Raw genomic sequence first — 22953 nt, 5'->3', positions numbered from 1 at the left:
CTCAGCAAAGTTATCCTTTTTCTACATGATATAGAGAAAAGGCAAATAACAATTCTTGTTTATGGCAATGTATTGATTGACACTAATTTTATTAACATGTGACATCCTTGATCTGATAGCAGTTGATCTATGATATAAAGATATTTTCACCTTCAGTGAGGCCCCAGTCTTTAGTGAAGAATTTGTGATTCTTGTCTACAGTGAACACTTTACTTATAATATTACCATTTATCTCTTTTAACTTATTGAGGCACAGTGGAATTGAGCCCTGAAGACAGTCCAGCAAGGCCATATGCACACATTATTTTTTACAGGCTTCTGAATCTAAGATTCTGTGACTTCTGTTCCTGCTCTTGACTTCTGACTTGACCAAGACAAAAGCTTCCCTTCAAGTGCTTTGGCTTATCAAGATTAAAATGTTGTTACACAAAATCTGACCCCAAAATTACTGAGCAAGGCTGAACTTTACATCTGTTCCAGAAATTATTTCCCAAGACTCTTCTTTCATATCAATCTCGAAAATCTCCATTCCAAGATAACAAGCTTTCTTAGAGTGTGGGTGGCTCTGTTTTTTTTCTCTTTGAGCGCAGATAAATACAGTCTATTAACACCAGTAGCTGCGCTTCATTTACCATCTCATCTCCAAATCTTCTGTTGTGTAGAAGCTTTTTGTTTGAAATTGCACTGAATAAGACTCAAACATGCTCAGCTACAGGCAGCATTTACTGAACTAACTTTATTTACACCTCCCTAAAGTGAGGGCAATATTACAAAATACTCAGATCTTGCAATATGCTGTAACTCTTTCGAGTACAAACACGTTTCCATCTGTTCCTATTCAGATGAAGTTACATTGTTTCATAATTTGCCAAGGTGAGATTCGAACTCTTGATCTTGGGGTTACAAGCCCAGTACCATAACCACTTGGCTACTTAGGCCAAGCCTGCAATATGCTGTACTCCCCTCCACTTCAAAGAACACTAAAATGGTACATGAAAATCAGTTCCCAAAATGCAATATGACTAAACCAGCATCAACAATACCTGGTAACAGGTTAGGTTTGTCAAGTAGAGAATTCACGGGCTGCGTGTTTTTGGCAGGGGGCACGTAAAGTAGGGCAGGTGCCCAGCCTTCCACCTTCCCACTTACTCCCGAGCTCACCCATATAACACAGTAGTTGGGTAGGCGCTGAAATCGGCAGCCTGCCTACCATATTTAAATTAATAATTAGGGGCCAAGTGAACTTGTTAACAAGCTAATTGACCCTGACGATATGCTGCCCATGGCACGCAGGCGGAGTGGGCAGGCCTTTTTTGAAAAAATGGTTTTAAGAGGGAGGAAAGAAGGGAGTGTACTATCTTCAGGGGTGGCCTTTGCACGTTGGGGAAAGCCCCCCCCCTAAGATAGTACTCTCCCTACCCCTCTGTTCTCCAAAGCCCACCACCCCATATTCCCCCTCCCTAAGCTGGCCAAAACATCCCCGCCCAACACCCTGGGCTTTCCTCACTCCAGGATCTATTGGGCCTTCTTCTCAAGCTTCTTGATGCTGCCAGGACTGCTGCAGCTGGCAACTACGTGAGCCAATTTAGCCTGTCCTCAGCATATTACGGCTTTGGGGTAGCTTGCAAGAGCGAGTCGGCTTCTAACCAACTTTTCTTCTAGAGTGTTGGGAGTGGGGTGGGGTGGGGGTGGGGGTGCTGTGTGTTGAGGGGGGGCTGGTGTGGCAAGAAGTTTGTGCACCCATAAGATGCAGCCCCATGTGTTTTCAAAGTGCTTTTATGTGTGAGGTGTGTGCACTTTTTTACTCTCAGGATGGCTGTCACGATATAAATGATCCCAACAACAATTTTTTGTGAATTTAAAAATAAAGAATGTTATTTATTAGCCTACACATGCCCCAGAGGCTTAAAAATGCAAAATCTCATTCTTAGATGCAGATGAAAAAAAAGTACAGTTACAACTGGGTTATTTCAGACTTTTTTGTAACAGATCTTTGGTTTCTTAGAGGAGTTGATACTTTGGCTGGAGTGAAAATTGTAAAAGGCACTGGATTCAAGCTGCGAGGCTTCTTGTCAGGGAGTTGGTTCTCAGGTGAACATGAAGTCAGAACAGGTTGGAGAGAGTCCTCCCACTTTCATGGTATTTCTCTTTATTATCTTGGCTGCTTAGTTGACCGCAGCCACTTGAATGGCTTTCTGCTGGTCTCTCTATTTCCGCAGAGCTGATTTCTGTCCCCCTTAAAAGCAGGCAACAAACATGGTTGTCTCACTCGCGTAACCTGTTACTAATTCAAAGTCCTTTTCCAAGTAAGGTGGCATGTTAGGCTGATAAACATCCTGCATTGTGGCTTTTCACACTTTGGGAGTTTGAGACAGCCAAGGTCTTTGTGCTTGGATAAAAAGCCATAAAATTACAATGAAAGGTCAATGAGATCCATTTCACAACGGCAAACCCTTGTAGGTTTTGGTCCATATTTAATCAGTTACTGGCTGCAGTTTTAGTGTCAAAAGTCACATTGTATGCTGCAGCCATCTTAACCGCTTTCATGTTCACTTTTTAAAACATGTTCATGCCTGTACTGGGCATGACAGGTAGCATATTTGTTTTTACTATAATCACAGCCAAAATGTATATATGACCGATACTACCAGAGTAGTTTACATGTAAAAGAGAAATCTATAATACCAGTGTGTGTTTAACAAAAATATCATCATTTGATGAGAAATAATGAAAATAACACCTTGGCCCATAACTTCTAATCTCCGGGATGTTGTTCAAACTTCTGTTTGGGCAACTGCCCAAACTGGGAGCCATCTGATACTCTAATTTCAATTGCAGTCTTTGGACAGTTCTGACTGTATTACTGGAATAGTTGCCCAGGAAAAGTTAGAAGAATTAAAACCATTTATAACTCCTGGGTAACTATAGTACATGACACTCACCCGACACCCACATTACATCCACCCATCCAACCCCTTGACTAACACCCAAGCCCAGGGGGCTACCCTCCTGACCTCTCAATTAACCCCAGCTCCCCCAACTACATACCCACCCCCGACTACACTCCCGGCTGCCCTCCTGACCTCCCATGGGTGCCTCCCCAATGGCCCCCCTCAACCGCTGGCATGAGCTAATGCCCTAAAAAGGGACCATATTTTCTTTTCTCCAGGCTCTACTGGACTCGACAGAAGGCCTCAGGAACTCTCTGCACTGCACTATCCTCATCCGGCCAGAGTTGGAAGTTCAGATGAGAAAGATGAGGCTGCATTTCCGTTTAAGTGTAAAGGAGCAGAGTAAAAATCGGATTGTGATTTCCAATCTGCGGAAGTTATGGCACCTTATTTCTTCTTCCTTCCAACATACTTTCATTAATCTATCTGGCATCTCTTTCTGTCTCAGTATCTCCTTCCTTTTCCATTAGATAGACTCTGCTCTTGTAACATTTCTGACTGTGTCAAACCTGAACTTAGGAGGAATTTGGACCATGTTGCAGATTGTGGTGAAGCTCCAGGTCACAGCTATGCAGCAAGACAAGGTTGTGATAGACCGAAAGATAGTTCAGGAGTTTGGAAATCCTTGAATGCTCATATGATAGATGTGGAAAAAGAAGTTGATGTTATCCAGCAGGAAAATCAAGAGTTGTGCTCAGTCAGACAGCATGAAAAGCAACACATGGAGATCATTAGAGCTGAAGATAAAATTCCAGTGCCAAGTCAAAAAGTTGGAGATTCAAAACATACTTTTATTGCTGATATAGCCATGTCTATTATCTCGGAAGGAGAGTACAAGTGGTCCCTAATGCAAATCTGGTGTGAAACTGACTAATAATTCCAATAACAGTATTCCAGTGCTAGGTCAAGTTAATTAACAGTGGAGTACAATGATGCAACCTACTATTTGCCATTGGTAGTAGTAGGAGGGAACAAAGCCTCCCTGATGGGCTTAAGAAGGTATGGTTAAACTGCACCGAGTTATTTACAGTAGGGGTCAGTAAGAGTACATCTGTCATTGAGGAAGTGATAAGAGAGCACAATGTGGTCTTTGAGCAAGGAGGACCTAATGATAAAATTAGCCATCAGTATGATATTAGATTTTATAAGTCAGCAGACCATACTAATGCAGAAATTCTTTCAATATTTCACATGAAACCTGGTTTATTTCTTGCCATTGAGTTATCTGTGAATTACTTTGCATTCACAAGTGACATGCCAGAGGCTACCAGGGAAATTAATGAAGAAACTCGCAAGGATGTGGTGCTCAGCAAAGTGTTCAATTATGCCATGAATGTCTGATCTAAAGAATGCGATGAAGAGAAATTGCAGGAGTATGTCACACAAACTTGAGCTTTTTAAGGATGTTACTTGTAGTATAGATAAAGGAGAACCAGTGGATGTGGTGTATTTGGATTTTCAGAAGGCTTTTGATAAGATCCCACACAGGTTTAGTAAATAAAATTAGAGGGGAGTCCTCATGACCCTTCGACAGAACTTGAGTTCGAGTCTAAGAAAGAGCTGAAATATAAGCTGGTTTAAGGTGTGTGTGGGGGGGGCGGAGAGATAGAGAGACAGAGAGGTGGAGGGGGGGAGTGTGGTTGTAGGGACAAACAAGCAGTGATAGAAGCAGATCAGCAAAAGATGTCAACGACAATAGTACAATAGAACACATAGGTGTTAAAGTTAAAGTTGGTGATATTATCTAAACGAATGTGCTAATTAAGAATGGATGGTAGGGCACTCAAGGTATAGCTCTAGTGGGGTTTTTTTTTTATTTATTTTTTTTTGGATTGAGAATTGGTTATCAGACAGAAAGTTAGTGTTAGGACAAGGTTTAGTTTGCTTAAACCAATGTCAATAGCAAAGTATGAGAAAAGCAAGAGAAAGTGAAGATGAGTCACGATACATGAGGCATGATACTTAGAGAATTCACTGCTGGTCAGAAGGTCACGGTTGAAAAAACACCAAGGTGATAAGGAGAAGTATGTGATTGGAGTTGTTGTGAAAAGACTAGGTGCATTCACATATCTAGTGAAGACTGGAGCGAGACTGTATCAGTGTCATGTAGATCATTTGCTTGAAAGAGGAAATCTGACAAAGGGAGAGCATGATAAATATCTTATAACCCAAATTCTTCCAACAGCCCAAAGTGCAAGTCAGAAAGAAAGTGAAAGTGAAAAAGAATCCAGCGGTAGAGCAAAGTGAGTCAGGGTCTTTAATTAAAGCAAATCAGTCAACGTCACAGTTCCAACCATCTAGTGGAGTTGGTTGTCAAAGTCAAAGTTCAGTTTTAACACAGTCAGCGAGGTTGAGAGAGTAGAATCAAGTTAATGGAAATGGAAGGAGATACCCAGGCAGAGAGAGAAAGAAGCAGGTAGATTCATTAAAAGTATATAGGAAAGAAGAAGGCATAAGTTGTTATTTTCAATCCTTCTTGTAAAATGATGATATTTTTGTTAAATACCTACTGGTGTTAAGGAATAAGATTTTTTACATGTGAAATACTCTGGTAGTATCAGTCATATAGTTTTGGTTGTGGTTATAGTAAAAAAAAGTATGCAACCCAACCTATTAAATTTTCAGGTATTGTTGATATTGGTTTAGTCATATTCTGGGAACTTAGGTACATGTACCACTTTACATTTTAATGTATAAGTTGTCTTTGTGTTACGTGGTGAAGGAGTGTGGTACATTGCAAGATCTGAGTACTTTGTTATGTTGCCCTCTCTGCTGTCCTCTCTGTTGGGGTGGAGTAAATAAAGTTAGTCCAATAATAGCTGCCAACTGTGAGTCCACATGTTATTATTTCCTCAGCGCAATACATAACACTGCCAGCCAGAAGCATACTCTTGTATGCTTTCAGCAGGTCTGGAACAATCAATCTCATAGAGTTGAATACAATTCAGCCAATAAGACATCACTCTGGGAGTTTTACTCATCTTGAAGAACCCAACAGCCTTTGTCAGCTTGCCCAGGATTTGTCCACACGGTCCCATGTGATGTCATCCAAGACCTCTGTGATAGAGGACAGGAAGGACTGTGAGCCGTATTTTCTGTGGGCTTCATGCTGAACAGCCCAGAATAAAATAATTTGTTGATCCATAGTATGTCAAGTTTGATGATGTTACTGAGCCACTTCTTCCTTCAGGCTGTTGCTCAGAATCAAAATGGCATCAAGTTCATGTTGCTCTTTGATTTACATCATGATCTATCTGCTCCGCATATTTCTGGCAACTGTTCACTGCACACGCACTTACCAATATAGTGTCCACCTCAATTCACCCCAGCAGTTTATGGTAGTGTGGATCACAGTTTGGAGCTCTACAGACACTTGTGGTGCCTCAAAAATAGGTGCAAGTGATCCTAACTTCACCGGAAAAACTCAGCAGGTCTGGCAGCATCTGTGGAAGGGAAGACAGAGTTAACGTTTCACGTCCGTATGACTCTTCATCAGAACTGATGAAGTTCTGACGAAGGGTCATACGGACGTGAAACGTTAACTCTGTCTTTCCCTCCACAGATGCTGTCAGGCCTGCTGAGATTTTCCAGCAATTTTTGTTTTTGTTTCAGATTTCCAGCATCCACAGTTTTTTGCTTTCATCCTAACTTCACTCCTGTAATGTCCTTTCCTTTTTGGGTTATGTTGTAGTTTGACAAAACTTCCTAAAATCTTATTAGTGAAATGTTTGTAAAGAAGTAACTCCATTGAATCAAGTTGGTTGTATAGCTTCTTCTGAATTCAAGGCCTCTTAAAGTTTGCACAACTAACATCTTCCTTTTACTTATAAGAGTCTATCATCTTTCACAACAACTGTAGGGCATGTCTTTACAGGGTCTAGCACTCATATGTACACGTGTTTTTCTCCTTTCATTTTATCTGATTTGTCCTCATGCCCATCAGTCTAGACAAGTTTTGAGTCAAATTGATAGCACTCAAATTTATTCTAATTTACTATTTTACCCAATCTAGGCCTGAAGGATTTCTTGCGTGTGCAGCAGGATTTAACTGCAGGGCATTTTTTACATCGTCAGTTATTTCCCATCCGACAGCCAATATAATTGACAGGCTGGCTGTTTGTAGGGCCGCAAAACAGCTGCAGAGTGGAGGTCAGGTAAATAGGGAGAGTCAGAAATTGTGTAGAGGGGTCAGAGATTGTTGGAGGTCGAAGGTCATAGGGGATGGGTGAGCGATTGCAGAAAGGATGGGGGTCAGAAATTTCAGAGGGGGATCAAAGATTGTTTGGGGGAAATCAGAAAGCACAGGGGGAATTATGAACTGCAGGGGAGAAGCTGGAGATCGCAGGGGTGTATCAGAAATCACAAGCAATATTGCAGGTAGGCACTGCAAGGAATTATCAGGGCCTGAATGATCTCCTAAAATAGTTTTGAGCACCGAGGGATGTCAGGGAGGAATTTTCAAGCTTTTGATCCCTGAATTGGCCTGGGCTTTTGTCTGATTTGTCCCCTCTCGCAGGAGATTTCATGCTTTTAGAATGGGTACGGTGTGTACATGGTTTCGGTGTCACAATTGTGGATGGACCAGAGAGTCTTTTCCTGTCCGCCACTGGTTATACATTTGTATGGAAGATAAAACATGGGTGCGTCATTGATGAAAACATTAAAAAACAAAGTTTAGCTACAAAACTTATGTATTCAAATGATTATAAAATTAGCCAGAAACAATCTACTATGGTAACAGCACTGTAAGCAGTTTCCAAAAACTTGAAGTAATTGGACCATTCACTTATTCCAATTTGAGCTTTCAAATCTGGTCAATGTGAACAATTCCAAATCAGATATGGTTAAGATGTATTTGGAGCAACTTGGAACAATAATTGAAAAAAAAAATCCAGTTCGGCTACAATGACTTAGCAGAATTCATTTAAACAAAATAATTATAAAAAGGACTTTTGGGGAGTTTTCTGAGTGGCCTTCAGCACATTCGGCTGGGCACTGCTGGGTGGCAACGGGCAAAAGGCACGTGTGCACGTTGATATTGAAAAATTACAGTGGAGTCCTGCAATTTGAGTAGGATCCCCACTGAAACATCTCAGAAAGGTGAGAGTGCCATTCCTCCCTTTTGAGGCTCACTCAAAGATTGAGTTGGCAGCCAATGTGCAGGATGTATTTTGTTTTTCAATTTTTTACCTAATGTCCTCATTTCATGGGTAAGTGTGACTGACGACAGTTGAAAATCATTCCTTGTGTATTTAAATAATTTCTAACAAAGTCTGAAAAGAGTACAGTTAAATTTACTTATTAAAGGACCTTATGTTTATGTAAGTATTCAATAACTCTTGATATTTTTAGAATCTCAGAATATATGTCATGCAAAGTGATTATCGTAATATTTGCTCACCTGTTTTTCTTTGCTCATAAAGTGCAAGTTTTGTTCAGTTAATTCTGCTAATCTACAGAGCAACAAATCTATTACAAACTCAGGCAACACATTGAATTGATCATATATTTTATACAATAGAATGGTCCCCCAGACTTATTCACTCCTCTCTTTGTTGCCTATAAACGATAGAAGGTAATGAGCAGTTGTTTGTTCTGAGTGCTCAGTGAAGAGAACCAGCTGATGGTTAGACTTGCACTTATCCATAGAGCTTCTGTGCGCTTTCACATAGCAAGTTCCTGTCGACCAACTGTCCAAAAAATGCAACACCATCTACAGGGCTCTAGGACTTTTGTGAATCAGGTTAAAGAATCATTAATGAGCAGCATTTGAACCAAGAAGTGTCAAATAGAATATTGAATTCAATGTCGAAGCAGGGTCAGTAACTCCCTATTTTAAGCCGCCCTGCTTTAAGTCATTTCGTTTTAAAGTCGTTTTTGTTTTAGGACCCGTTTCCCTGATTTAAGTTGTGATTTCTGCCTTACAGTCGTGTCACATCATTGCCTTCTCACGTTATCAACATCATTTTCATTGCATGCACTGGAATGCACGTCATCACCACCTGTCTCCATTGCCATTTGTCTTCATTGGCAAGTGAGGCATCATCACCCATTGCCATCGCGCTGCACGCGCCATCACGTCTTGGCTCCCTTCATGCAATATCGGGTCCCGTGACCTGATCGGCACCATTGTTCAGGAGGCTATTTGTACTATTTTCGAGCCAACATTGATTTTTTTTTTTAAACCCAGAGGCATCTAAAGTCAGAATTGTTTTCTTTTAAGCAAAAAAGTTGAAATTAAGTTTGATTTAAATTTTGGATTTTCAGGGACGCTTGCTGTGGGTGAGACTTTTAAATCACTTTAAACATGAGCCAGAAACGCCCAGTAAGTGCTGGTTGTCTGCTGCTGTAAAGAAAGCAAGGAAAGCCATCAGCCTAGCTGTGAAATATGGATGTTTTAAAATGGCTCGAGGCTGCTGAGTGTATCTAATTTGAATTCATAGAGGATTTATTTTATATTTAGTGATTTATTTTATTTTGGAAGTTATTTCAGCTTGGATTGTTTTTCTTCTGGGTGATAAATGTCCAATGGAATCTAACTCCAGCTTTAACACTATTTCCTTTGTGAACTCACAATTTACATAAAGTTACGAATTCCAGGAATGCAACTACAACTTAAAATGAGGGCATATTGCACAAAAAGCAAAATAAAGAGAGTGAAATAAAATTGCATTAAAAGAGTGATATAAAAGGGATACAAAGAGAAAGTAAAATAAAATTATATTAAAAAAAAATCTACAACAATAATTTAAATCTGAAGGAATAAGACTCCACATTTGTAAAAACTTAGTACCAGGGAAGCTTTTTTGGCAGTAATTAAGACTTACTATGTTGTTAAAAAGGCACTTACACTGGAATGGACAAGCCTTTTATTTTTCTTACAATGTTAGTTTGTATCTAATTGCAGAGCACTTTCACAGATGTTTCTCTATAGATTGGAAATTCCTGGTTTTTTTCTGTTATTATACAGTTTTCCCAAGTTTTATGTGGAAATCAAAAAGCAACTTCTGGCAACCACACATTTGCAGTTAAATGCGGAAATTCCTAAGTTGCTGTCCAAGGTGACTTGCCTTTCCAAAGTAATACCCAAAATGGCATCTAGTCTTCTAGTTCCTCATTCAAATAAATACAAACTTCACACTGTTCAATATAAGAGTTAAGTACAGCAACTTCACACCATATGCAAATGCCAGAAGTTGCTCTCACTTTTACCCTCTGCTGACTGCCTCGCCGTTATTAGTACAGCAAAAACTGAGCCCTTGAATGCTTCAAACAGAATCATGATTGGATAATTCTCCCAGGGATTTGCTATTGTATTTAATACTATTATCAGAGTTGTCCTTCATTTTAATTGCGATTGATCTTGGATTTAACTTGCCAAATACCCTACTCATTTCTTGGCCTAACCATTGTGATCTCATTTACAATTTGAGGTTTTATTTTGAAAGTTCATGCTTTCTTCTTCCTCAAAGAAGACATATCATCTTTTTTCAGATGCATGGAAACAATCAAATGTTAAATATATTTTCTGAACAGAAGTCCAATTTTGATATGAAAACAGAAAATGGTTTAATTAATATGTTTTTTGAGAAAATGTAAATTGGGAATGATATAATTTTCTTGTGTCACTATGGCCAGAATTTTGTGTGTTAATTTTGTGCATGCGACCGAGCCAAAAGGACATTAAATTGCGCACGTTGATGTTGACTGCACGTCCTGACATCAGCGCGCAAATGCGGGTTTACAATGATCGGCGGGCATGTGCGGGAGTTGGCAGCGCTCCTGCCACTTAAGGCGATTAAAAGAGCACCTGACTGGAATTTTATGTTGCCGGGTAATTTTTTGGTTGGCGCACGGGCAACACAAACAGGCGGCTATCCCGTTTTTTCACTTATCTCACCCAAGGGCAGGATAAAAGGGGACAGAAGCATTGACCCTGTAAGTTGTTAGGAGTTCAGGTGAGAGTTTGCTGTTGCTTTACTGTTGAGGTTTCAGACATTTACATCCAGTTTCTTCTGAAGTATTTGCTTTGTTAGCCTTGTTCTAAGGGCTCTTTTGTCAACTCTATTGGAACACTTCTGCCTAGTGCAGCCTTCAGGTGTACGGGGCAGTGCCATCTGCATCTCAGCAGATGAGGCTTGTGTACTTCACTGGGGCCACCTCCTCAGAAGAGGAAGAGAGGGGCAGAAGAGAGAGCAGGCCAGGTGTCTGCAGGCAGCCTTGCATAGGAGAGGCCTGTGGCGGGAGAGGCAGAGGCACAGGTACAGTGGGTGCAGGGCCAGTAGGGGCAGCAAGGTGGGCAAGACCTTAGAGGACGCCACTACCCTGCTGCCAGAGTGTACAGGCAGTGATTCAGCTACCTCAACATGTCCGAGGTCCAGTGTTGCAGGAGGCTCCGCCTTCCTAGGGATACTGTGACATAATTGGGCCAGTGATCGCCTCCAACTGTGTGGGTGGGCACCCAATGCCCGTGGCTCTGAAGGTCACAGTAGCCCTCAATTTTTATGTAATCGGATCTTTCCAGGGGTCAGTGGGGTATCTAAGTGGAGTGTCCCAATCATCTGTCCATAGCTGCGTCAATCTCATAACTGACACTCTATTCAGACGGGTCCTCACATTCATTCATTACCAGATGGACGAAGCCAGCCAGACTGAGCAAGCCAGAGGCTTTGCAGCTACTGCTGGGTTCCCCTGCATCCAAGGTACCATAGGCTGCACTCATGTGGCCATCAAGGTGCCAGCGGTTCTGCGAGGTGCCTTTGTGATTAGGAAGGGTTGCCACTCCATGAACATGCAGCTAGTATACAATCACAAGACCCAGATTCTGCAAGTCTGTGCAAGGTACCTGGGCTTCCATAATTCAAACATCCTGTAACACACCCAGGTGCCAAGGCTGTTTGTGGCTCCAGCTCGGCTGGATGGTTGGCTGCTGGGTGACAAAGGGTATCCATTGAAAAGATGGCTTATGACACTACTCCGGCACCCTAGGACAGAGGCAAAAGAGAGGTACACAATGCCTCCACAAGGGTGGTGGTTGGGTGGACAATCAGGCTACTGAAGATGAGGTTCCGCTACCTGGAACGTTCCAGGGGTTCCCTGCAATCTCCCCCAGAGCACGTGTTGCTTGTCATAGTCTGCTACACGCCACACAATCTGGCACTGGCGAGGGAGGACCCACTCGAGGATGAGGATATTGAGGCAGCTCCACAGGCCTCAGAGGAAGACTCTACAGATGGATCTGATGAGAAACCTAGGCAGACACACAGTGAGGACAAGAAGGCAGACTTGATGAACCTTCAGGGAAGCAGGGAGACCAGGGAGGCCTTGATTCAATGTTCCTTCAGCTGGGTTGCCAGGGCTTGACTTCCATCTCAGTGCAAGGGCACCACCTCCATCACACACATTTCTGTGAAGGCAACGCCATGACCTCAATGTCGCCTCACAACCTCTGTGATAAAGTTTGCTGTCCCTGCCATCCATCATAAGGCACTGATGAGGCCCGCACCCAAAGAAAACATTAGGGACACTCAGGTCATTGAAACAAGATCTTGCTTTACATCTTTACCGGAGATGCAAACAAGGAACAAAACATAATATGGCTGCTAAAGTCACACAAAACAATACATAGCATTGATGAAATGAATGCATGTCACCTGTGAAAACCCCATCCTGTGCTCATGTTGCCTTAAATTTGCGAGTGCTGCATCCTGGTGCCCCCACCCCCACACTGGCAGCGGCTTTGGAGGCAGATTGCTGACCCTGCTGTCATGTCGACCCTGATGACCTTGGTGGTTGTCCTCTGGCTGACAGGGCCCCAGCAGGCTCTGCCTGGGAGGGTGCGACCAGTGACATGGCTGGGCACTCCTCAGTCATTGAGGTCTCAGAAGATGCCACAGTCACTGGCAGAGAGGCGGAGGAGCTGCCCCCCTTGTCTGGAACGCCATGAGAGGAACCCACAGAAACAATAGGCAGCTCGTCTGCTAGTGTGAGGCACGTCTGGATCTCTCTGCTCATCACTGGTGGAGAGGCACCCAGAAGAGAGACTTGGTGCCTCATCCAAACCTCACATTGGCAGCGACCACCTAAGGTGACAGCCGGTGTGAGGGTGCAGGCCTGAGCCCGACTCCAGGAACCCCTGATTCTGTTGCTGAAACTGCCTCTCCATGAGAGTTGCTTACCATTATAAACGCGCACTTGCGCGATGATGACAGGATGTGCAGCCAACATCATCGTGCACAATTTAATGTCCTTTTGGCTCGGTCACATGCACAAAATTAACACACAAAATTCTGGACATAGTGACACAAGAAAATTATATCATTCCCAATTTACTTTTTCTCTCCCCTGAAAATCGCCAGGAATTAAAAATAACTCCCTGGCACTCAGATGTGCTAATGTCTGGGGCTAAATTTGTTTTAGAACCAGGACACCTTTCCTGATATGACAGACTTGGTACACTCCAGCTGGCTGATCAACTGGAAGTCTCAAGAGGAAAATCATGATCTGCCTTCCCACAGAAGGATCAGGAATTCTATGGCCTCATTGTGCTGATAAATCCAGCATTATGATGTTCTTTCACTTTCTTGGAGAATCTGTGACAACAGAAGAATACTCTTGAGGTAGGATTTTCCCAGAATCTATGACATCAGTATAATTTCCCTATTAATTATAGAGCCAATTCAACATGTTCTTTCTAATTAGAGAATTAAAAGTATACTGTGCCTGTACTTAGCTAGGCTGTGAAGACACAGGAAATAAAAAAGAGCTATGTATTACAAATATGGCTTTGCCTCAGGTATCTACTTGGGTTCAGTGGAGTCAATTGCTCCTTTAAACGGTCTGATTGCATCCCACTGCCCTGTGTCTGCTAGCATGTTGGCAGGACCCAGGAGTGTAGTGATGAAAATCCCTCATTATGTGAATTCGATCTCTGCCTCTTAAACACATAATCACTCCAAGGGCGGAGCAAGTCAACACTAGGTGAGGTGCCATTTGGTTCAATTCGAAAGCTGTTTTATGTCCTGGTAGACAAAGTAGACAGTGCAATTAATGGAGCTTCTGTTTGTGCATCATTACAAGAAGTAAGGCGTGGCCTAAATAGCCAAGTGGTTATGGTACTGGGTTTGTAACCCCAAGATCAAGAGTTCAAATCTCACAATGGCAAACCATGAAACAATGTAACTTCATCTGAAACAGATGGAAACGGGTTTGTATCCGAAAGAGTTACAAGAAGTAAGAACACAGTTATACTTGTCTACTTGGAGGATGGGGGTGGGGTGCTGGGCGGGGGGCGGATTCTGATTTAATGCAGAAAGATAAACTCACTTTGCGATCTCTCCAACCAACCATACGCAGGTTATTTTATCTTTACCACATTTTTATCACCTTAAATCTGTTTGTAGCCTTTCTTCATCTTTTCTCCAGCTTTTTTAGTCACTTTATTTGACTCAGTTCTGATATCTATGCTGATTCTGTAAAGGCCTTCCTTCAAAGACTCAGGTGGCTCATAAAGAGTTTGCCAACACCATTGTATTAAATGCTTTCTTAAACCAACCAGATATTGCTTATGAATTGGCCATTGCTTAGGATCTCTGCAAAACAATTATCCAGCCTGCATTCAAATCACCTCTTATCCACCCATAGACGAACAACTCAATGTGGCACTGTTTGGGAAAATGCCTCCCCTTTGGTCAAGCTTCTGCTCAAAGCATGAATTGAAATTTTTTACATTACAAGGCTTTTTGTGAAAAAAATTGGCATCATGATCCTAAGTCCTGACAGAGGGAAACAAAAAGGAGAGTGAAAAAAAGAGACACAGAGAGAGGCAAAAACAAAGAATGTCAGAAAAAGGCAAGAAATACATAAAAGGAAAAGAATAGAAATAAAGATTAAAAAAACAATAAAGAGTGAAAAATAGCACAGAAAATAACAAGGGAGTAGATAAAGAATAAGAGGATATGAGTATGGAAAGACAACATGACATCAAGAACCTCTGCATCCGTCAACCAATGGAGAGACCTTCAGGTCAGTCAATGAATCCAAAGTGAATTTTTGAAAAATTGGCCTCCAGACCTTGGGGGGAGTGTTTGAAAAGAACAAATGAAAGTCATTTCTGAATGCCTCAGGGTGCCATCTTTCAAAGGGATCTAAACAATGTCTGCTCTCTCGCTGATCAGTGAGCTCAGGTCCAAGTCCCAGCACATGATATGGCTAAAGTCCACCTCATAATAACATCATTTCTCCTGCTGACAATTCATGCAGCCTTCCCAGCAAGCCCCGTCAAATGCCTGCTCATGCTTGTGTTAGGATAGAGGATTGGTCTGCCTGATTACATGCAGAGTTGACAAAGTCTGATGAACAGTCTTCCTGGGGCTCAAACATCCTAAAATGAGGGCAATCTCAAATGTGAGTTACTTATAGTATCACAGCTAACACCAAAGGTGTTCCATTCCCTTCCTTGGCATTAGGTATCAAATGTGCCTTTGTCATTTATTCTTCCTTCTGCTCTGCTTCTATCATTTGGACATATATTTTGATCCCCATACTGAACTAAATGCTAAAGCCTCCATGATAAAAGGCTGTAAAGAAACTAATTTCCCTGCCTGAAGCTGGTGAAAAGCAGTTTGCAGACTCCTTTCTTAGCTTTATTTTTATTTATTTGTCCACAGGGTGTGGGTGTCGCTAGCTAGGCCAGCATTTATTACCCATGCTTAATTGTCCTTGAGAAGGTGGTAGTGAACCAAGTGAGACAAGAATTTTCTAACCACTTCAATCAAAGCTGATGTTTTCAACAAAATGTATGGCCTTTCAAAGCCTATGACTCAGCCACAATCTGTTTTGAGAAATTTTACTGGTATCCCTACCCCTCTTTTCTACAGGTTTAGTATAGGTCAGGTTCAATTCATATAATCACGTCTATGAGTCAGAATTGTTAGGATGACAGTTTTTGTTGTCCTCCTTGCCCTGTCATTTACATACACGCTTCTCTTTGAAAGCATATACTGCTGTCACCAGTCAATCCTATTGGAAGTTAGCTTGAATTTTAGACTGCTATACCTCTGGTGTATCTGACCTAGACCCCAAATTCTGGTCTGAACTTCGCCCTTTTTGCACCACAAATATCTTGGAATTTTAGTTCCTCATTCCATGTCACTGTTCAAAGAACCAACTTTGAAAAATAGACTGACTGCTGATGCAGTTATTTCACTGTGTACAATTTAACTGCCATGCTTCCTGATACAACAATACTGGTGGCACTTCAGATTTATCCATTGGCTGTGAAGCACTTTGGCACATCCTGACAATGACAGGATGCTATATATAAATGGCAGCTCTTAACACATGATTTCACTGCAAAACTCTTGCCACATATCTATTAAAGAAAAAACTTACATTTATGTAACACCTTCTGTGACCTCAGAACCTCCCAAAGCCCTTTACAGCCAATGCCATACTTTTTGTAATTGTTGTCACTGTTGTAGGAAAGGGTGCATCCAATTTTCACACAGCAAGGTCCCACAAGCAGCAATGGGATAAATGGTAATCTAACTGTCAGAGTTGCCACTATCTATTTAAGCATTATTTTCAAATAACAATTGGTATGTTATAACTTGTTCAAAGGCTATACAACTGTGAGCCTGGAATGCATGTATTACAAAGAACATTCTTACCCAAGTTCTATATCTGTTATTATATATAAGTTTGTACGATGAAATTCATTCATATCAGGCAATTTTGTGAACTGATTCTTTATATTAGACATGCTGATTACTTGTATAATATCAAATATATGTGGCTTTATGTATTGTTTTATAGTCTAGGGCTGCTTGGATTTATAGTTTAATAGGAATTTGTGTTGGCTTTTCAATTGGGACATTGTGCAAATAGCACCTACCTTTATACTGAATGATCTAAATTTCTATGATCACTTTATAGCCATTTGCATTCAATTAATGAATTCAGCCCACTAACTGTTAACTCAAAGTATAAAACTGCAACTAATTAATATTTAAATAATGTTCCAAAATACCTTTTGAATTTACCTAATATCTAAATCATATAGGTTATGTACAGTAATAACACCAACTATTCTCATGGCCAGTCAGATACTTCAGAATATACTCCCAAAATCACTTAAGGAACTGTCAAGCTTAACACTGGAAATCTGGAAGTCTCCAGTGACTAGTTATTTTTTACACTCTTCGAAAAAGAGTGGAAATACTATTCTCAGCTCTGCAGGGACAGTCAAGGCCATTAGATACAGCTTCAGTCAAGCAGCCCCTCCGATCCAAGCATTTAAACCAGGGCACATGCTAGCATAGCTGATCGATGACACTGGGACACATTCATTAATTCAAGGTTTCTGAGACAAAGCACAGAAGCAGGGGGAGGGAAAAAAGGAAGAAATCAATCTTGGCTCAAGTTTCTCTCTCAGTTGACTTCAGTGGTGGTTCTTTACAGCACAGCTCCATTTATCAAATTGTTGTCATAGGTAACAAGAGAGTAGTAAACAATAAAAGTACCAACAGCATGTGACATTTTTGAGGCAGTGAAACAAAATCATTTATTCCAAAAGGCATTCAATTTTACAATAATTGTTGATGTATATGTTTCATCTTCATCTTTATTTCTTCTATATCAACACAGGATAATTTGATTGAAGAAGGCACTGCTCAGATTAAAAGTTCTCAGAAGACGTTTTGCAGGTATGCTTTAGATCATTAAAAAGGTTTGCTCTAATCTTAGGATATTATGTTGCATTTAAAACATAAGAATATCTTAACTTAATATTATCCCCCGAGAACAGCCAGGAATATGGTATGTACAGCTAACTGGGGAGTCTGACTTTGCAGTCAAAGTAATATGTAGTTTAACCTATCATGAATTACAGTACAATATATAGTTCCACTTGTAAGCTAATGACACCCGGCTCCAACTCACCACTATGGGCAGAATTCTCCCATGCCACCCTGCCATCCTCCGTGGCAGGTTTAATGGCATGCAATGGGGAGAGGTGGGGGGATGCAGCTGGAGGTCCAAAAATCAGTTTCACGCCAAAGTAAAATGATGGCGGGGTCTTCCACTCCCGGCCGACATGGCGGGTCACAATTCCTGCCGGAGACCAGCATAAAATCAATTTGCATTCCACTGCAGATGACAGCCGAACCAGAATTGCTATCTCCCACGCCCGATCGTCTGCGCTGCCAGCAGGAAATCACGCCAGTGCAGAACACATCTGAACCAATGTGGCAGGAACATACCAGGACTTACCTGAAGGAGGGCTGGGGCTGCCTCTGGAGTTTGGGGTGAAGGCTTCCAGTGACTGTGGACCCTGGATAGTGCAGCAGTGGGTGGGGGGAGCATCTATCATTGTGACCTTCCAGCTTCAGGTGTTTTTGAGATGCCCAGCTTCTTTCTTCAGGAGGTCCATTTTTTTTTTAAACGATGGGTCATTGATGTCCGGATGCCTTTTAAAAATGGTGTCCAGATATGATGGCAAGGCATGAGCCATCCAGCTTGCTCTGCTGCGTGAAACGTTGGGAAACCCCCGACTGCATTATTAATTAGGCCGGGGTCGCATGATATGGTGTGAATTCCCAGCGGTCTCTGTGACGGGAAACATTCCCTGTCCCTGCCCCCATCATGGGACTTGGTGCCAGATGGGAGAATTCCGTCCAATGTCTCTCAACCACTGTCTTTGGTTTGTCATGCTGCTGGTCTGACATCCAGTATTGGAGAAGCAACAATTTCTTCCAATTGAACTTTGGGAAAACTGAAGCACTGGGCCCAATATTTATGGTGAGGCAGGGAGGGTGCAGGAGAGTGAGAGACGCCTGAGGGCAGTTCCCAGCAATTGAGAGAGGTAGCTAAGATTGAGACTTAGTGGGGGATGGAGGAAAAGAGAGGCATTCCGGAGGGAGTGGTCACTATTGGGAAGCTGAAGGTTTCCTTGAGAGCTGAGGGGAGCACTTTTACTCCTCCTGGACCATAAGGAGTGCTATAAAAAGTATGTACTTTCTGGTGGCAGCAGCTCCCACTGCCATGTCATTTCTGAGGTTCCTGGACCCTGGAAAACTTGACTGGCAGCAGTTAAATTTAGATCAAACCACAGGTCGAAACTTGGGTGGAGAGGAAATAGACACTGAAAAATGCGAACATGTCTGTAGGTGAAGGGTTGGGGAAGTGTTCTTCATTTTATAATTTTTAATTCCCTCCCCACGATCCATCATTGGGGGCGGTCAATATCAATGCCATTGACTTGGATCACCGCTACAAACTCCATTCCCCAGCTACCAATATCGTCTCCCTCCTGACTGAGGGAGAACTAGATTTGCAACCTTGGTGCCCTCTCTGACCCTGAACAGAGCTTCTATATGCTCTCCGTCATACCTCTGTAATATTGCCTGACTCCTGCCCAGCTACTCAAAAGGTCTCTTGAATGATTCCTATCTGCCATCCTCCATAAACTTGAGATGATCCAAAACTCTGCTGCCCGTATCCTTATTTGGACCACATTCTGTTCACCCATCACCTTCTGAGCTCAATGATATATGTTGCCTCCTGGTCACTAATTTAAAAATCTAATCTCTTTGTTTAACTCCCTCCAATGCCCTCACTCCTCCCTATCTCTGCAATCTCCTTCAGCCCTACGCCCATCTGAGAACTCAGCATTTCTCCAATTCTGGCCTGACTTCCTTTGCTCCACTTTTGGTGTGCCTTCAGCTGTAGGCTCCGGGCTCTGGAATTACCTCCCTAAACCTTTCTGCCTCTCCTGCTCCATAAGTCAGTCTTTAAATATACTTCTTTGACCAAATTTTTGGTCACCTGTCTTAACTTCTCCATCTTTGGCTTGGTGTCAATTTTATTCTCCGAATGAGAGCTTGAGATTAGGGTGCACTCTCATGGTGGTGAAAAGAAGCGCTGCAAGGATACTCTGAAGGCTTCACTTTAGAGATTTGATATTGGCTTCGAGTCCTGGGAGAAGCTCGCCCAGTAACGCCGCACCTAGCACAACCAAGTAAAAACAATGTGGCCTCCTTCAGAAGCAAGCAAATCTCAGAGGCAAAGAGAAAACATAAGTAAATTCCGCCAAAACCCAGTCATCTGCACTATCCTGTTCTACTTGCAACAGATCCTTTGGGTGCAAGATCGGAATTTGCAGTCATCTACGCATCCACCGGAACACTGTCAAACACCCCAGATGATGAACATGGCCATCATCACCTTGAAGAATGAACAAGAAAGATTGTCTGATTATGCTCATGTGAAGTGCCTTGAGATGTGTGACTGTATGTTAAGGGTGCTATACAAATGCAAGCAGTTGCTGTTACACTCCTTAGGGTTGATTGATGCTTTCTGACTTGAGTAATGCTGTGTTCATTGCAAATCCTTTCAGTTTTCCTGACAGTAATACTAATTAAAGTTGACCGGCAATCCAAACAGTTTATTGCTGAATCCTTCAAATTTTTGACAACAAAAGCGAAAAGGTTATGGAAAAATCAACTACTGCTGTGTTAACTGCCCATCTCCCATCAGTTTATGGAAGGATATTTTTGCTCACTTCCTGTGTTCAAAATATTCTTGGATTCTGTGACTTATAAGTGGAATTAATATGTTGCGTTGGCACAGTCCGATACAATGGTTATATGGAGCCTCATCACCATAAAACAGATTGTTCAATCGATGCAGGTAGCACTGTGCAGAATCAATCATCTTACTTGAAAAGTTCACTATCAACTCCATGCACAGCTTTGATTTTTTAAAACCAGTGATTTTTTTCATAATCAGAATGTAATTACAGCAGTGCATGTTTATCGTACACTTGTCATTTTAAATAACTCAGTCAGATAAGCAAGCTTCAAAGATGTTATCAGTTTAGTGCAAAGAATCACCAACAATATCATCAAACTAACAAGAAGCAAGACAATACAACATGATCAGTTAAATAGTCATATGAGCCTTGTTGTAATTTACCACTGAAAAAGACTTGCATTTTTATAGCGTCTCATATAGCCCGAGGATGTTCCAAAGTGCTTTGCAGCTAATTAAGTGTAGTTACTGTTGTGATGTAGGAAAAGTAGCAGCCAATTTAAGTACTGCAAACACCACAAAGAGCAACGTGATAATGACCAGCTGAATGTTTTTTTTTCTTTAGTGATGTTGATTGAGGGATTAAATATTGGCTAGAATACCAGAGATAACTCTCCTATTCTTTAAATTAGTGGCATGGGATCACTTCTGTCCCCTAAGAGAGCAGATGGGATTTTGGTTTAACATCTCATCTGACTGTACAGCACTGAGGATTAGCATTGATTTATGTGCTGAAGCTCTTGAAGTGGAACCTGAACCCACAGCCTTGTAGACCAATCTGTTTGAAATGAAAAAGAACAGCCGCAATTGTTGTGTTTTATCCCCCTCTTTGTTTAACAAGGGGGTTGAGGTTGAATTTATGAAAAATGCCTGTATTGAAGAGTCGAATACTATTTCCATTTTAATCATTCCTGGTCATCTATCACATACTCAGCTGTACAGCAAAGTTTCCTTTGCCCAGACTCCAATCTCTACATTAGAATAAATTCTTTCACCACCCAGACCAATCATTATTCTGGCATCTAGATGAGGTTACCAAACTTGGGCTTGAAAAAACACTGGGCAACATTAGTAACGTAATTCTTTTGTTCATTATTTTTAACTTTGTTCAAGTGGCACACACAGCATGCTTCATTCAAATCCATTCAAAATCTTGAATACAATTGTAAAGAGTCGGTTACAATCTTGCTCAATGAGAACAGGGCAAATCTTTCCCAGTGATGTGAGCTGGTTATTATCAAGGGCATCAGATGCAGTGAAGCAAGTAGTACAGTGTGTTTTTCCAACTAATGGAAGCTCCCGGTAGGGTTTGAAGAGATTTATGGTCTCCTGTCCATAGAATCGCAGAATGACTATTGGAGCCGTATCAATAGGACAATCAAAAAATAACACTGCTAGGGCAAGGAGGATTTTTCTCTCTTACGCCAACCAATTTATATTGCTTCTGATAACTGCGTGTGCAATATCTGTAATGTAATGCAGCCACTAATCTTCATCATCTATAGCCTCCCCAGCATCCTCTTTTCACTAAAAAGATAACTAGAAGCAGGGAAATAGAAATATTTTATGGACTGCAAACCACTCTACAACTTGTGTTGTAAGAACAAAATAATGCAGAAAATACTCAGTAGGACTGGCAGAATCTATAGAGAGAGAAAACAGTGCCAACAAGCTTCATGTTTAGGCTTTGCCAAGACAGGAATTAAGGTGTCTGGGCACTAAAGATAGTTTCCCCTCTTCATTTCTTTCTCTGTATGTGATTTGACTCTAATTCATCTAATTTCCTTCACTGTCGTTCACTCTGTTTCTTTCTAAATCTTTAAATCTCATTGGTTAAGGAGATAGGTTGTTGGTTCTGTCACTCACTAAGGTCCCAGGTGCCCAGCTGCCTTCATACTTCCACCATTACGACACCGATTATATTTGCGATGAAGGGTACAGGAGAAAGTCTAACTAATGGCACATACTGTGAGATTCCATACTCCAGCAAGATTTAATCCGTATGTCGACAAAGTTACAGGTCTAAAATAATATCGAAGTCCTGAGGTAATTCATTATCAATGAAATAATTTAACAGTTCAAAAGCAAGGACAAAAGCTGATCATCTATGTTGATAAAAGTTGATCAACTCTCTGTGACTCAAAGAACCATGCTACTATAACAAGCAATTTTGTCCTGTGATATCACTGTATTTAAAGTGAGTTTTAGATGAAACTTTTAAGATGTCAAGTATCTAACAGTACCACAGCATTTCAATTATATACCTTGAAGTTTGTTGTTTTACTGAATAGTGCAAAAAATCTCTGGGACACAAATATAATAAACTGGAGATAAATAAAAATGGTGTGTCACATTGAGGTATTGTTGCACAATTCTAAAAAATTCTATAGCTAAAAGTATTAAGAAAAACACA

At 41.5% G+C, this 22953-nt stretch overlaps 1 protein-coding gene across 1 annotated transcript in view; it reads right to left on the bottom strand.

Moving 5' to 3' along the window:
• The window catches only part of ptprt (protein tyrosine phosphatase receptor type T), a 1444026-nt gene that overhangs the window by 524539 nt on the left and 896534 nt on the right, over positions 1–22953 (bottom strand). The gene's annotated exons all lie outside the window — the stretch shown is intronic.

The sequence above is a fragment of the Carcharodon carcharias genome, chromosome 14 (genome assembly GCF_017639515.1).
Source record: "Carcharodon carcharias isolate sCarCar2 chromosome 14, sCarCar2.pri, whole genome shotgun sequence".
NCBI lineage: Eukaryota > Metazoa > Chordata > Chondrichthyes > Lamniformes > Lamnidae > Carcharodon > Carcharodon carcharias.
Note: the sequence above shows the minus strand (reverse complement) of the source record. Positions and strands in the feature narration are given on the sequence as shown.